Source organism: Canis lupus, chromosome 1, assembly GCF_011100685.1.
Source record: "Canis lupus familiaris isolate Mischka breed German Shepherd chromosome 1, alternate assembly UU_Cfam_GSD_1.0, whole genome shotgun sequence".
In the NCBI taxonomy this organism is placed as follows: Eukaryota; Metazoa; Chordata; class Mammalia; order Carnivora; family Canidae; genus Canis; species Canis lupus.
Genome location: NC_049222.1, coordinates 12,825,122 through 12,839,978, shown reverse-complemented (window position 1 = coordinate 12,839,978; position 14,857 = coordinate 12,825,122). Strand labels below are relative to the sequence as shown.

General features: G+C 37.3%; 2 long non-coding RNA genes across 9 annotated transcripts in view; one reads left to right on the top strand and one right to left on the bottom strand.

Annotated features, from left to right (window-relative positions):
- The window catches only part of LOC111093764, a 65,396-nt gene extending 64,246 nt beyond the window's left edge, over positions 1-1,150 (bottom strand). For 6 of the 7 annotated variants that reach the window (XR_005353362.1, XR_005353366.1, XR_005353364.1 and 3 more), the window contains exons 1-2: positions 944-1,150; positions 182-267 (exon numbers count right to left, since the gene is read on the bottom strand). This is a non-coding gene — a long non-coding RNA (uncharacterized LOC111093764). The remainder of the gene's footprint in view (positions 1-181; positions 268-943) is intronic. The other variant, XR_005353361.1, reaches the window with a different exon arrangement.
- The window catches only part of LOC119870704, a 50,008-nt gene continuing 35,923 nt past the window's right edge, over positions 773-14,857 (top strand). For both annotated transcript variants that reach the window (XR_005353359.1, XR_005353358.1), the window contains exons 1-2: positions 773-1,032; positions 2,069-2,152. This is a non-coding gene — a long non-coding RNA (uncharacterized LOC119870704). The remainder of the gene's footprint in view (positions 1,033-2,068; positions 2,153-14,857) is intronic.

Here is a 14,857-nt window from a genome sequence, read left to right as displayed (position 1 = left end):
AAACCAATCATAGTTACTAATACTCACTTGAAAGACTCTTACCATGATTTTTGTTCTCAAGGTTGTGGACCAACTTGAACTCTCAAGGTAGAAATGTGGAAAAGGTCTAAGCATGTTGGAAAATACTCGGTACTCTTTTACAAAGAGAAGCATACATTTACTGTGACTCTTTGGCACTTACCCAAGAGAAATTAAAAACAAAACCAAAAACGTGTGCAAGGACGTTTACATCAAAGCTGTACCATCTTCATATCCAATAGTCCAAACCTGGAAACCAAGTGTTTATCATGAGACAAAATCAACAAATTTTAAGTGTTGATGAATTATTTAAGTGTGATGGATTGTAAGTATGGTACACTTAAAAATAAATACAAAAAGGTGAGGGTGTGGGTGTGCGTGGCAAACTATTGGTAAATAAACAAGCATCTCAAAATGGTTATTCTCTTTGAAAGAAGCCAGGAAAAAAAAAATAAGAAGAGAAAAGGTTATAGTCCATGATTCCATTTGCAGATAATTCCTGGAAATGCAAACTAATCTGTAGTGAGAGAAAGCCTATCAGTGATTGCCTGGGGATGTATTGGTGGAAGTGATACAAAGGAATACCAAGAAATTTTTGAAGGTGACAGAAATGTCTGCTGTCTTGAACGTGGTGATGGTTTTATATAGTACACATTTACATTCTGACAGTACTTTATTCAAACTCTTAAACAACGTACCAAGTAGGGTAGGTGAGTCGAGAATGGGGAGAGGACTCGAGATCCCAGCATTCCGTTCGCGCTGCCACCAAGATGGCGGCGCCCATGGCCCCCTGCTTCGCCTTGGCAGGGTGGCGGGTTGACACCCCAGGCTCATCAGAAGTCTGGCCCACGGGGCTGCGTGATGCCGCTCGGGGGCTCACGGTTGCTGGCGGCGCAGAATATTCAAAAGCTCAAGGGGTTCTTACCTGAGAAGGGAAGGAAGAGCTCTTGCCCCATGAACAGGGCAGTTTTTCCCAGACCATCTGCTTCGGAGTCCACACCACGGCCACCTCAGGTAGGGCACGGGCCGCGCCCTCCGCCTGTTTCACTTCCAGCGAGCCTGCCACCGAGCGACAGCCCTGCTGGGAGCGCCACCGCCACGTGCTCCTGGGGCCTGAGCCGCGCCTGGCGTCAGCCATGGCCGACGCCGCGCTCCTCACAGGGGGGCGGTGCTGGACAGCAGGGGGGGGGAGGGGACGGGGGCGGCGGGGGGGGAGGGAGGGGGACGGGGGCGGCGGGGGGGGCTCCCGGCGGGCTCCGCTCCACGCTGGCTGCGAGCCCGAGGGCACGGCTGGGTCCGCGTCACACCCCGGGCCCGGGCCTCTTCTACCGCCCGACCTGGAGGTCAGGCCCGGCAGCGCGGAGCTGATTGGCTAGGCGACGTCATATCCGGTTCCCAGTTGGGCCGCAGGTGGAGGGAAAGGCGCGCTTGGAGTCTACGCTCCGGTAATGACAACTGGAACAAATCCCGTGAAGTACGGCTGGCGGCGCTGTTTGGCTACGTGGACCGAAGACATTTTTCCACCCAATTCTGTCCCTTCTTTGTTGGGTGGCAAGATGATTCGGTAGGAAGGTGCCCGAAGCTCTTCACTTAATGCCGCTGCGGGTCAGAGAGAGGCGAGAGCGGGGTTCTCAGAAACGCAGCAGGAAGTTCACGGACAAAGAGGACCGGCTTCTGCTAAGACGTGTGCGGAAGCGCATCGCCTTCCTCGGTAGCATAGATGCACCGGAGGCCGTGTCTGATCAAGAGCTGCCATGGCCGTTGGAAGATTTATTTTCTGAATTGGTTCTTGACCCTGGAACGAGCATCCTGGAGACGGGTGCACAGCAAATGCCGCTCTAGGGTGTTGGGTGATAACCCCGGCGGAGTCAGTATCCATCACAGACCAGTCCCAAGCCCTGAGAGCCTTTTATTTGTTGCACATGTTCTTAAGGATGAGTTTCATTAATTAAAATAGGAAAAAGGAATTGCTATACTATAAAATGGCCTCAGCCGTGATGAAAAATCTTTCTGATATTTCAAGAAAACTTATCCTTCACTTATTCTTAAGGTATATGGAAGTTTGGCCCTAGAACTTAACCCTGTGGCCTGCTGGCATCAGAACAAGGAATGGGGCACACTCCACGCCTCCAGTGTGAGTAATGTAATTGGTTTTTTGGTTTTTTTTTTTTAAGATTTTTAAAAATTTATTTATTCATGAGAGACACACACACACACACACAGAGAGAGAGAGAGAGAGAGAGAGGCAGAGACACAGGCAGAGGGAGAAGCAGGCTCCATGCAGGGACCCCGACGTGGGACTCGATCCCGAGTCTCCAGGATCAGGCCCTGGGCCGAAGGTGGCGCTAAACCACTGAGCCACCCAGGGATCCCAGTAATGTAATTGTTTATGTAGATTGGTTAATAAGTAAGATGTTTGGGTAATGAGAGGATATTCTATTTTCTGATCTGTGAACGTTAAGGACTACCATTGGACACCACGATTCCTGGGTTAATCTCTTTTAAAAATAGTATTTCATGGAGAAACTAAATATTGTCTTTCTAGCCTACCTTTCTTGCTCTCATTTTTGGAGATGAAGAAGAACAATTAAAAAGAGGTAGTGTAAGGAATTACAGATACTTTTCTGTCTGGTATGGTACAGAGCTCACTGACCTTACTAGTGTGTTGTACTGTTCTAAGACCAGCCACACATCTAAGGTCCACACATTAGAAGTGATGAAATCCGGAAACTTATAAATCTCTTAAATTTTGTGTCGTTTAGGAAGCAAAGATAGTTTTCCTTTAAAAAAGAGGAAAAGTATTAAGTAAAACCAAGTTGACATTAGAAATTGCAGTAGACTTGTTTCTGTTCAAAGAAAATAACAAAAAAGTCAATACTTTTCAGAAAGTTTCTAATTCAGTTTTCCAGTCCCTTGCCTATGTTCTGGTCTAATTAAATTTATTACAGTCTTAAAGTATCAAATGGACATTACTGAACTACAAAATCCATCTGGTGAGATTCAACAGCAGCATGGATATAACAGGTTACAGAATCCAAGTCTTGAAGGCAAATATGGATAATCTAATTCAAATTAAAGCATATAAAGTGAACCAAAAAAAAAAAAAAGACAATAGTTTCAGCTGTGGGACAGGATGAAGCTTCCTAATGTGTATGTAATTGGGCTAATATTAGAGCTAATACGTTGCCTGCCCAGAGTGCTTTACTACTACATCTAATTTCTTGCTCAACCTGCAGCTCCAGTGTTTACCCCCAATGATTTTCTGACCTCCACTCCTCCCGTAGATATCAATGCCTAGCCATTCCTTTGCATTTCTTAATTTTACAGTATAATTCTTTTATTTTTGTACCTTTAACAATTCATTGAATGCTTTATTTACATTGTCTCTCCCACTGTAAAACTAATTGAGACAGGGATGGTGTCTTACTTATATATGTATTTACCTAGTATCTAGTACTGTGACTATACATAGTTATTCTTTAGTGATTATGCATCCAGTGAGAGAAAGAATACTGAAAAAAGAAATTTGAAAAGATAAAACACAAAGAAGAAAAATTCCTAAAACTCATTACTATAAAGCCAAAATGGAAATGAAAAACTATTCTGTGAAAGAGAAGCGGGCAAGTTATTACGCTTGATAAATAATGGATAAATAAATAAATAAATAATATAATTCCTATTCCCTTAAAATTGATTGAGGGTAGCATGGGAAACAGACCACATTTTGAGCTGATAGAGAGCATGGCTTGTGAATCGAAACAAATGAGTTGCTTAGTGTTTGTGTAAAACATGTCTTTGATTGACGTTCATCTCCTTTTTCCTGTCTGATAAGAAGTTAAATTGGTTGGCATAGGTCTTTCATTTATTCTATTAACTTCAATCTATTTTGGGGTTAAAGTGTTTCTTCTCATTTTAAAATAATTTAAAAGCAATTGTTTCTAGCACGCAGTGAGATAGCTGTCTCATACAGGTTCCGTGCTGACCTGCCGAGGATGTAGTAGTTCTCTTCTCAGAGGGGTCTTTGCTGGGACGTGGAAGTCTCATGAATGTGAAATGATCTTCTGAGAGTTTCCTTTTTTGGCAAGGGACAAGGTTTAAATGACTTTTCTCAACTTGGGGAATTTCCCATATTCCATGCTTATAGAAAGTTTCATTATAAATGTGAGACCAGAATATTTTTGTAAGCTCCCATCTCTTTATTTTGAGCATTGCTTCCTAAGTCAAGTAAATCCCTACCTTAAGCTTTGATCATGCATGAGTATCTGCCATGCCCTATACAATTAAAAACAGGGGGTACATAAAATGGCCCATTGGTAGGATGCTAAGTATCAAGTGGTGTGGACTACATGCCATTTTATGTCTTTCCATTTCCAGGACTGTATGATGCTCAGGAATCAGCAGGATCTCAGTGAAACAACAGGCAATGTCATCAAATAATAATGCTGATGGAACAATCAAATATTTAGAGAGTACTACTATCTAGAATATAGTTGCTGGAATCTTTAAAAAAATTTAAATTTTAGCAATTTAGCAAACTGTATGCTTATAACACTTTTTTTCTCAGCATGATAGTGGCATACGTGCTTACTCTTCACAGTTTCCATGGAGACTTGGCACTACAGTTTGTTTTTGCTTTGTTCCTCTACTTACATTTCTCCTTTTAGTAATTTTAGTTTTCTCAGTGAACAAATTTGTTAATGGTCTTCAAAAGTGTAATCCTTGGATTTGGAGAGATTGTCTCCTTTCTTGCCATTATCTGTTTGTCCAGATACTTTGAATACATCAGTCACCTTATTTATGACATGGATATTACATGAAAGGATATAATTTATTAAATATTAAAGAGTTGTGGGTATTTAGTAACATTAGAATTGTGAAGTCTAAAAGCCGGGATGATTTATCTAATCCTCTGATATTATGTGTTAGGGAACTGAGAGGTAGAGAATTGAAATGACATGTGTTTGATCAATACCAGTTCGCAGAAGTCCCAGGAGTAGCTGATTCCCTTGTCGGGTCTCTCCTGCCATGTCAGATATATTTAGTTTGTCCCTGTAGCCTTTTGGATTGGAGAAGTCACTGTCTATGTTTCCCCATTCACAGAATTGTTCAAATGAAATAGAAAGCTTCTTGGCCGTGGGTGAACTCAGGCATCTCTGTTACTGGGAAATTTGCTTTCACAAACTGTGAATCACTAGGCAGCAGCTGCTTGCAGGGAGAACACCTGGCTCCGTTGTCTGTGCTTTGGCACCCTCTTGCCACCCCGGGTTGTAGTTCTAGTTAGAGCAACAGTGTTTGATTTTGAGAGGACACCAAGGTTCTATACAGTAACTTATTTTTCTCTTGGAGAGAAGTCCCTTTCTGGTATCTCTGTGTTTTAACAACATGTAAGGACCCATTTTTATGTTCTCTTTTGTCAAGTTGTTACTGGACTGTAAAACATTACTTAATCTTTCCTGTGGTAAGCCCATCACGGTGGGGAAGACATATGTGATGCATTTTTATCTCACGTTGGAAGTCAATACTAGCCAACAGGCAACTCTTAGAATCTCCCAACTGCGGGTTTCCTAACAAGCTCACCATGATGTGTATGCTATTTTGCTGTTGGAGACTGTGTGCTATCATCATAACCATTGGTGCTGTAAAAGACAAACCCATTAAGTATAATATAGACCAAATAGAGTACAAGGTTTCTGCCTTCTGGGAACTTGAATTTTAATGAATGCTATTATTTAACTGAAAACATATTATGCCAGAAGGTACTCCAACTTACTGTGAAATAGGTTGATGAAAATATTATTTTTCATAACAAATCAAGGAAAATTGAACAAGCAGAGGGACTGAGCAAATTTCATTAGAAGGTATAGTGTATCTCATTCAGAGTTTAGTTTATGAGTTCCTTTCGTGTATCCTTAAAGCAGAGATTCATAAAATGTTACCATTTCTCTAAATAAGATGATAAATGTAAAAATTTTCCTTTATTCATCATTTTTTACTCTAAATGTATCCACATTCATCATTATTTTCAATAACACTGTGGTAGATACTCAATAAAACAACTCATGTATATGTTTAGGGGATTGTGAAGCCAGGTTGGGGTTTGATTATGTTATATTTGATGGTGCTTATTTAAAGAATGAATGAGTTCCTCTAGTCCTGTCCTGCCAATCACTTCTCTTCTAATGAAATCCTCAGGGGAACTGTGTAAAAGGGGCAAGAGTAAATGAGAATCAGGGTGTCATTTTATTGCCAGTTGGGTAGATAACCAAGTTCTAGTGAGCAGCTAGAGGCACAAGTTTTATGTTGGAGGCCTTCAGGAGCCATTCTTGCCCTTAAGGTTTAAATCTCAATTTTGAGAAAGTACAATCCTCTGGTTGCCTGCGTAATCTTGGAATGTGAAGGAATTGCCAGCATACTTAAGTCTTCAAATGGGGAAAAATGTAGCCAAAGATGTCTATCTTAGGATGGTAGGCTTGGGCCAATTTATCTCTTCATTTCCTATGGGAGAGGACAGGGAAAGAGGACATGGCTTTTTATGTTAAGGCCTCTTGGGTCTTCTCATCATATAAAGGTAGACAGTAGGTGGTCATATCTTGGAAGGAGGCCAGGAAATTCAGTTAGTTCCTACACATGGGTGTATATGCCCTCAAATATGATTCTACATCCTGAAACAATAGATTAATGCTTTATTCATCTTGAGAGAATGGAGGAAGGGAGAGGGAAGTAGTAGAGGCAGGAGAGACCTCTTTGTGGAGCAGAGAGCCTCCCTTTTCCTCCTACAGAAACAAACGCTGACCACCAGATTAGACAGGTGTTCGAATGAGATACTTTCTTATTCTTTCTGTATGATCATAGGAATATGGTCAAGACTTGGCATTTTGTATGTTGGCATTTGTATAGTGCACTTCGCTCGTTAATGGTAGATAGCTTCTGGAGATTTTTAAATTGCACAAATACTTGAGTGTTTATATTCTTAATGAATTTTCTGAGAACAGTTTTCTATTCTCTCTTTTGCGGTTTACTTTCATTTTTCCAATTCTCTGTTACTTCCCTACATCAGTAACAAACTCTAATATCTGTAAGAAGCCAAAATAGAAGACTTCAAGTCAATAATACAAACTCTCATGAAAAATGGAACTCACTTCTACTATACCAATAGATGAGCCTCTCAGATCTCTGCACACATCGTCTTATCGCAGTTTGCAAAGAGTCTAACAATCAAGATTATATAAGATCTCAGACTGTAGGCAATTAGAAAGAACAAATTAGGAAGGGAAGACTTATGTGCTGCTCATTGAGAAAACCAATGAATAGCTTAATAGCCAGAAGATAAACCTATAAAAAGGAAATATAAGAATCTTTATAAAGCGTCAGATCCAAGTCAGTTCCTATAGGAATAAACCAAATTACAGGTCAATTGACCCCACTTTATTAGGAAGAGTTTGATACATTCAGTATTGTCTATTTATGTTGTGGATTTCTTATATATAAAATATATAAAATATATTTTATAGGTTTTGTATAAAAATATGTATGTATATGTGAAATACAAATAATTATTGCATTTTATCCCTGTCTTATTAACACAAAAAATATCACCTGTATGTGGAACCATATGCAATATTTAACAAATAAAAATTATTAATATATTACATGTTTATTTCATGATGTAAAGTTTAGTTGTTTGGAGCAAGTGTGCAGAATTCATTCTATCATTCTAGATATATGAGAAGTTGCATATAAGAATGCAAAAGGGGGGCTTCAGAAGAAGAAGAATTACAATAAGGGCCCAAAATTTGGTGAGCCTGTGTTCAAATTTTCGCTGTGATATTTGACTCTCATGCATTCTAGTTTCTTCCCCTAATATCATCATTGTAGGGATTTAATGGTTATTCCCATAATTTTGATCATTAAATGATAATTAGTACAGGCTTTCTGGCTGTCTATTGAGTAATTGAAAATAGAGGAATAATAGATAATGGGTATAGTTTATTCAATTTATCTCTAACTCTGTAACATAGGCTTTGAGAATTAAGCCCTTAAAACCAGTCTTTTAAAAATAAACTTACTTATTTTAGTGAATAATTGTGAATAAGTGTAGGACATAGAGAAACATGTTCTCTAGTCCCTTTAACTCTTGAACCCTTAGCAGGCATCATAATATCATGGCCCCAGCACTGTCCTTCAAGATAGAGGTGGCTGGGGATAGATGTCAGTTGCATGACTCCTCATGGAAAAATGGCTTTAGAAATACTTATTTCCCAAGTTAGTCACTTATCTCGAGAAGGAGTTGGGTTGAACCACAAAGTATCATCCAAGTAGAGAGCATGTGTGCCAGGGCAGCTGCATATCATGACCAAATCCTCTTCTCTTAGTGCTTTTCCACTAAGTGACAGGCAGAAATGGGGCTACCTTCACCCAAGGTTGTGATATTACACGTTATGTCCTTAAGACTGGGTCACTGAAACCAAATTTGCTTAATGCAACAGCACTAGCAATATCAGGAATTACATTATTGTTGTCAGTTCTTTCTCACCAGTGTTGTCAATGTTCATTTTGTTTTTTTTTTAACTCTGAATTCTTGCCTTCCATAAACACTCTGGCACTTGTTCTATTTTTCATATGTATTGAAGTGTAAAAATGGCAGAATTTTCCAAATTTACCAAAGTTCAGATATAAATATTAGACACTTTCTGTTTGAATATTAATTGCATACTATTATGCTGGATTTTTTTAAGATGATTTATTTTAGAGAGAAAGAGAGTGCATACAAGCAGGGGGGGAGGGGAGAGAGAGGAGGAAGTGGGGAGAGCCTTAAGTAGACTGCGCTGAGTGTAGAGCCTTACAGAACTTGTTCTCATGACCCCAAGATCATGACCTATGCTGAGGTGCTTAACCGACTAAGCCACCCAGATGCCCCCAAACCCAGTGTTTTAAAAATGGAATCATTTCAGAGAATTTCATCACTTATTTATGTCTTGTCTTAAAATCCTGGATATGTTTACAGAACTGTTAATACCCTCAAATAACTGTCAGTGTGTGTGTTTAACTTTTCATCAAACTCAGTTGTCAACGTGACAGCTTTTTTTTTTTTTTTTTAATCTGGAGTTAAGATGTTCCATTGTCAAACACCTTTACCTCAATAGTGGGGCAAGGAGAGCTGCTAAATTCAATAATGCTGTGTCCTGGTTGCAGAATAGCAAAGTAAAAGAGCTAATTGAGTCACCTAAGGATACATGTGTGAAAGCAAGAGAAAACAGGCTCTAGGATAAACATGTTGCAAATTTCAGAAAAATTCTGGCTTCACAGGAGTGCCAAAGTGCACATTAAGATGAGTGCAGTTGGAGTATTAAACATAAGTTTCCATGGGCACTACATGTGGCATTGAAACCTTGTACCTCTTAAATCTATGGGGACACAGGACACAATGATGAAGGAAGGACTCTCTTCAAGAACAAGATAGTCTCAGGATTACTCCTTTCTCTAAAGACTTGTCTTTATACATCTGAAATCCAGAGATATTACTTGTTAATATTTTGGCAAATATAGTTCTATTTCAGTACTTTTTTGCAAATGTCATTTATATTTGAAAATTTGCTATTTTTAGGGGTAGGTAAATATATTATAATTATTACTATATATTGTTTTTAAAAAATTGTTAAATATTTTCAAAATTCTTAAAAACTATAATTCTACTATGTTTGGATATTTAATTTGTTTCAACTGGTTTGCTATTGTTAAACATGGACATCTCTGTGCACACATTCATGTCCACAATATTTCTAGAATTAGAATTAATGGATCACAGAATATAAATATTTCTAGTTTTTTTCTTTACGCACATATTGAACTTTTTCTTTGGATAGTTTATTTATGTTTCTGCAGGACAAATGATTTACCACAAACTTACCTTCCCTGGGTATTATTAACATTTTTCTTAGATTTTTAGAAAAATCTTGGGATTTGCTTTCTAAATTAAGCAAGATATGCCAAACATAATTCTAGTATAAAATAATGTGGGTCCACGTAGAAGCTAGCCTTCTGGTTCTTGTATGGATTACTATTCTACCACCAGCAAAGAATGGTGGGAAATCATGGTCCTTCTAGACTCATGCCAACACAGAGGACTGACTCTAAGTTAGTATCTACCTAAGAATAAAAGAAGAGTCACAAGAAACCCCTTCTTCCATACACATAAATGAGAAAGACTTTTCATGGAAATACTTTGTTACATCATTAAGTAGCTATTGGTATTTCCAGATGATTTATGACTTTGTTGTGGTCATTCAAATCATACTGTTACATCATTAAAAAGAGTCAACCTTTGATCTAAAGTAATCAGTACTTGTCCTGAAGAAAGGTTTCCACTTTCAGAATATTATTTTAAGACTTCTGGAAGAATCAAATGTTAAAGAGGTAATTTAAAGCACTATACTTTTTAAATTTTGCTTTATGTGTTTTGTGTGTGTGTGTGTGTGTTTGTGTGTGTGTGTGTGTGTTTTAATGAAGGAAACCTGATATTTCACCTGGCACTTTAATCTTACTCTATGTAACCATCTGAGTCAACCTATATTTGCTATTATTTCAGACAGGACCAATCCTGTCCAAAAGCAACTCTAAAACATGAATGTGTAAGTCTAGTATGCTGAGGATAAGTTAAACATATCTAATAATGCCATTCTAAATGATGAGAATTGATTATGACATGTTACCTTAAAAAGAGTCTGCAGTTGCTCTACGAGTGTCTTAGATCAAAATCAAGATATATTAAGAACAAAAGAATAAAATCAAAGAAGAATCATAGTAAACCCAAGGAAAACTGTTCATGAATTAGCCTCAAGGTTTAGGACAGCTATGAGCAAGAGTCCGGATTATACCATTCACATCTATATTTAGACCTTAGTGCCATATAGCCTCAAGGAATGTTATTGTAGCTATGAGCGATAAAAATAATGTCCATAAACGTATGTTATAGACCAAGGGTAGGCTTTGGGATGTAAGGGGTGGTGCATGGCTCCTGGGAGGCAGTCAAACTTGAGTACTAGATATAACCTTTTCCATTTATTGTCCTGGGCCTAGAGATAAATCAAGTTCAACTGAGTGGCCTTATTTTATTTTGGGAACAAAAATGAGGAATTAATTAGCTCCATGGGGGGATACTGTTCAATCATTCTCCTTGTAAACTTGTTCTACTCTCTAGACTCTTGCCTTATTCATCTTTGTTTGTTTGCTTTTCAGTATTTGTTGCCTTGAAATATTATATACTTAAGGTGCACAAAATAAAAATGTAAAGGTAAATGGTTTGCAGCAAAACAAACACTAGGGTAACCATCATCAAAGTAAAAAACAGAGTTGAAATAGTCTTCATACTCTTAAAACTCTACTAGTGCTCCATTCCAGTTATTCATTTTCCACAGAATGTACCCTCTATCCTTATTTTATTTTTTTTTAATTTCCATGATTTTTAAAAAATAGTCTTTATTTTTTACAGTAGTTTTAAGTTCACAGGAAAATTGAACCAAGTCACAGGGATTTCCCTAGTATCCCTGGATTCCACTCCTGCATAGCCACTCCCATTATCAACAACCCCTTCCCCCAAAGTGATAACATTGTTATAATCGATGAACCTACATTGATATATCATTATTACCTGAAGTCCATAGCTTATATTAAGGTTTGCTCTTGATATTTTATATATGGGTTTGGGAAATATATGATGACATGTATTCACCATTATAGTTTTATGCAGAATAGTTTCATTGCCCTAAAAATCTGTGCTCTACCTATACTTCCTTCTCACCCTCCTGAACTCCAGCAACCACTGATCTTTTTACTATATGTATACTTTAACATTTTCCAGAAAGTCATATACTTGGAACCATATAATTATTATGTAGTCTTTTCAGTTTGGCTTCTTTCACTTAGTGATATGCATTGAAGTTGCTTTCTGTTCTTTCTTGGCTTAATAGCTCATTTTTGTACATAATATTCCATTGTCTGGATGTACTCTAGTTTATTTGTCCATTCATCTATTGAAGTACATCTTGGTTTCTTCTAGATTATGGAAATTACGAATAAAGTTGCTATAAACATTAGTATGCAGGTTTTTATGTAGATACAAGTTTTCAGCTCCTGTTACCAAGGAGCATGATTGCTGGATCATACAGTCAGTGTATAATATGCTGCTAAATGATCTTCCAAAGTGTCGGTACTATCTTGCATTACCACCGACAATAAATGAGAATTCCTATTGCTCTACATCCTTCCTAGCATTTGGTGTCATCTGTTGCTAGTGTTCTGGATTTTGGCCATTCTAATAGATGTATAGTGAACTTTAGTTGTTGTGTTAATTTGCAATTCACTAATGATATGATGTGGACCATTTCTTTCAATGCTTATTTTCTATTTGCATATCTTCTTTGGTGAAGTGTCTATTAAAGTTTTTGACTCATTTTCTTAATGTAGTTGTTGATTTTCTCAATTTTGAGTTTTAAGAGTTCTTATACGTTAAAAGTTGTTACATGGAACGCCGGGGTGGCCCAGTGGTTGAGTATCTACCTTTGACCCAGGGCATGATCCTGGAGTTCCGGAATCGAGTCCCACATCAGGCTCCCTGCATGGAGCCTGCTTCTCTCTCTGCTTGTGTCTCTGCCTCTCTCTCTCTGTGTGTCTCATTAATAAATAAATAAAATCTTTAAAAAAGTTCTTACACATTAGGAGTTCTTATATATTTAAGAATTCTGATAACAGTCGTTTATGAGATATTTTTTGCAAGTATTTTTTTCATTTCCTTGAGAGTATCTTTTATAAAACAGAAATGCTTAATTTTAATAAAGTAATTTAATTGACAAAATCAATTAATTTGGTAAAGTCAAACTTATCAATTGTTTGTTTCATGGATTGTGCCTTTGGTGTTTTTCTAGAAAGCCGTTATACCCAAGAATATTTGGATTTCCTCTTATCTTCTTGGAGTTCTGTAGTTTTGCATTTTACATTTAGGTTTGTTATCCATTTCGAATTAGTTTTTGTGAAGGGTATGAGGTCTATGTCTAGATTCATTTTTTTTTTTTTTGCATATTCCACATAGCACCAGTTTTAAAATTCTTTAAAATTTTTTATTTATTTTTATTTTAGCAGAGAATATACTTTGTTGAGGAGTAGATATAAAACAGCATATTGTACCACATGTGGGGAAGGGTTAGCTTTGAAAAGACCTTTACCCATTAAGAAAACGTCCAGTGAAGTTGCTTTTGTATTAACTTTAACAGTGACAGTGAAACCGGTGGGGAGCTGCCGTTGAACATGCTTAAAATTAGCTCTCCCTAAACTACAGTGAGTATAAGTAGTGTACAGAGTGACAAGAGAAAGGCACAAATGATTAGAGTCAGGATTGTGGGGAGGGCTCCCCATGAAGACAGCAGTATTGGGAAGGGTGGCATGTCATATATCAGAAGTTTTTGATGTAGCATTTGTTTAAAGGACAATTTTTGCTCCAGTGTATTGCCTTTGCTCATTTTTCAAAGATCAGAGGAATGTTATTGATATGGGTCTATTTCTGGGTTCTGTAGTCTCTTCCACTGATCTATTTGTCTATTCTTTCATCAATATTAAATCTTATAGATTATTGTAGCTTTATAGTAAGTTCTTGATTGAGGTAGTGCCAGTCCTGTAACTGTTTTCTTCTTCAATATTGTGTTCCCTATTCTGAGTCTTTTGCTTCTTCATGTAAACTTTAACATCCGTTTGTTAATATCCATAAAATCACATGTTGGGGTTTTGATTGGGATTGCATTGAATCAATAGGTCAAGTTAGGAAGAAATAACATCTTGACAGTATTGAGACTCTTATCCAAGAATATGGGATATTTTTCCATTTATTTCACTCTTTGATTTTGTTCATCAGAGTTTTGTGGTTTTCCTCTTATGGATGTTGTACATGTTTTGTTAGATTTACACCTAAGGATTCTATTTTGGGGTGAGAATATATTAGGTATTGTGTTTTTAATTTCAAATTCCATTTGTTCATTGCTGGTAAATAGGCATTAGATTGATTTTGATACTTTAGCCTTGTATCCTATAATCTTGCTATAATTGCTTATTAGTGCCTAGAGTTATTTATGTTGATTCTTCTGAATTTTCTGCATAAATATGATCTGCAAAGATTGCTGTACTTCTTCCTTTCCAGTTAGTCTATTTTTTATTTCCCTTTGTTATTGTAATAGCTTGGTCTTCTAGTACAGTTTTAGGAAGGAGTGGTTTGAGGGGACATTCTTGCTTTGTTCTGGATCTTAGTGAGAAAACTTCTAGCTTCTGGCCATTAAGTATGATGTTAGCCATAAGTTTTGTAGATGTGCTTTATCAGTTTGAGGAAGTTCCCTGTTATTGCTCATTTATTGAGTGTTTTTATTATAAACGGGTGTTGGATTTTTGTCAGATGCCTTTTCTGTATCTATCGAAATGACTGTGATTTTTCTTTTCTTTTGATATGATATGTTGTGATACATTATGTTAATATGTTTTCAAATGTTGGCCAATCTTGCACAACTGGATAAATCCCAATTGGTGTGTATAATTCATACATTTCACTACTGCATTCAATTTTATAATATTCTGTTGAGAATTTTTGCATCTATGTTCATGGAAAATATTAATCTGTTAGCTTTCTTTTATTATAATGTCTTTGTCTGATTCTGTATTAGAGTAGTGCTGTCCTAATAGAATGAATTAAGAAGCATTCCCACTGCTTCTGTCTTCCGAAAGAGATTAGAGGGAATAAAAAAAAATTCCTTAAATGCTTGATAGAATTCACCAGTGAACTCATCTGGACTTGGTGTTTTCTGTT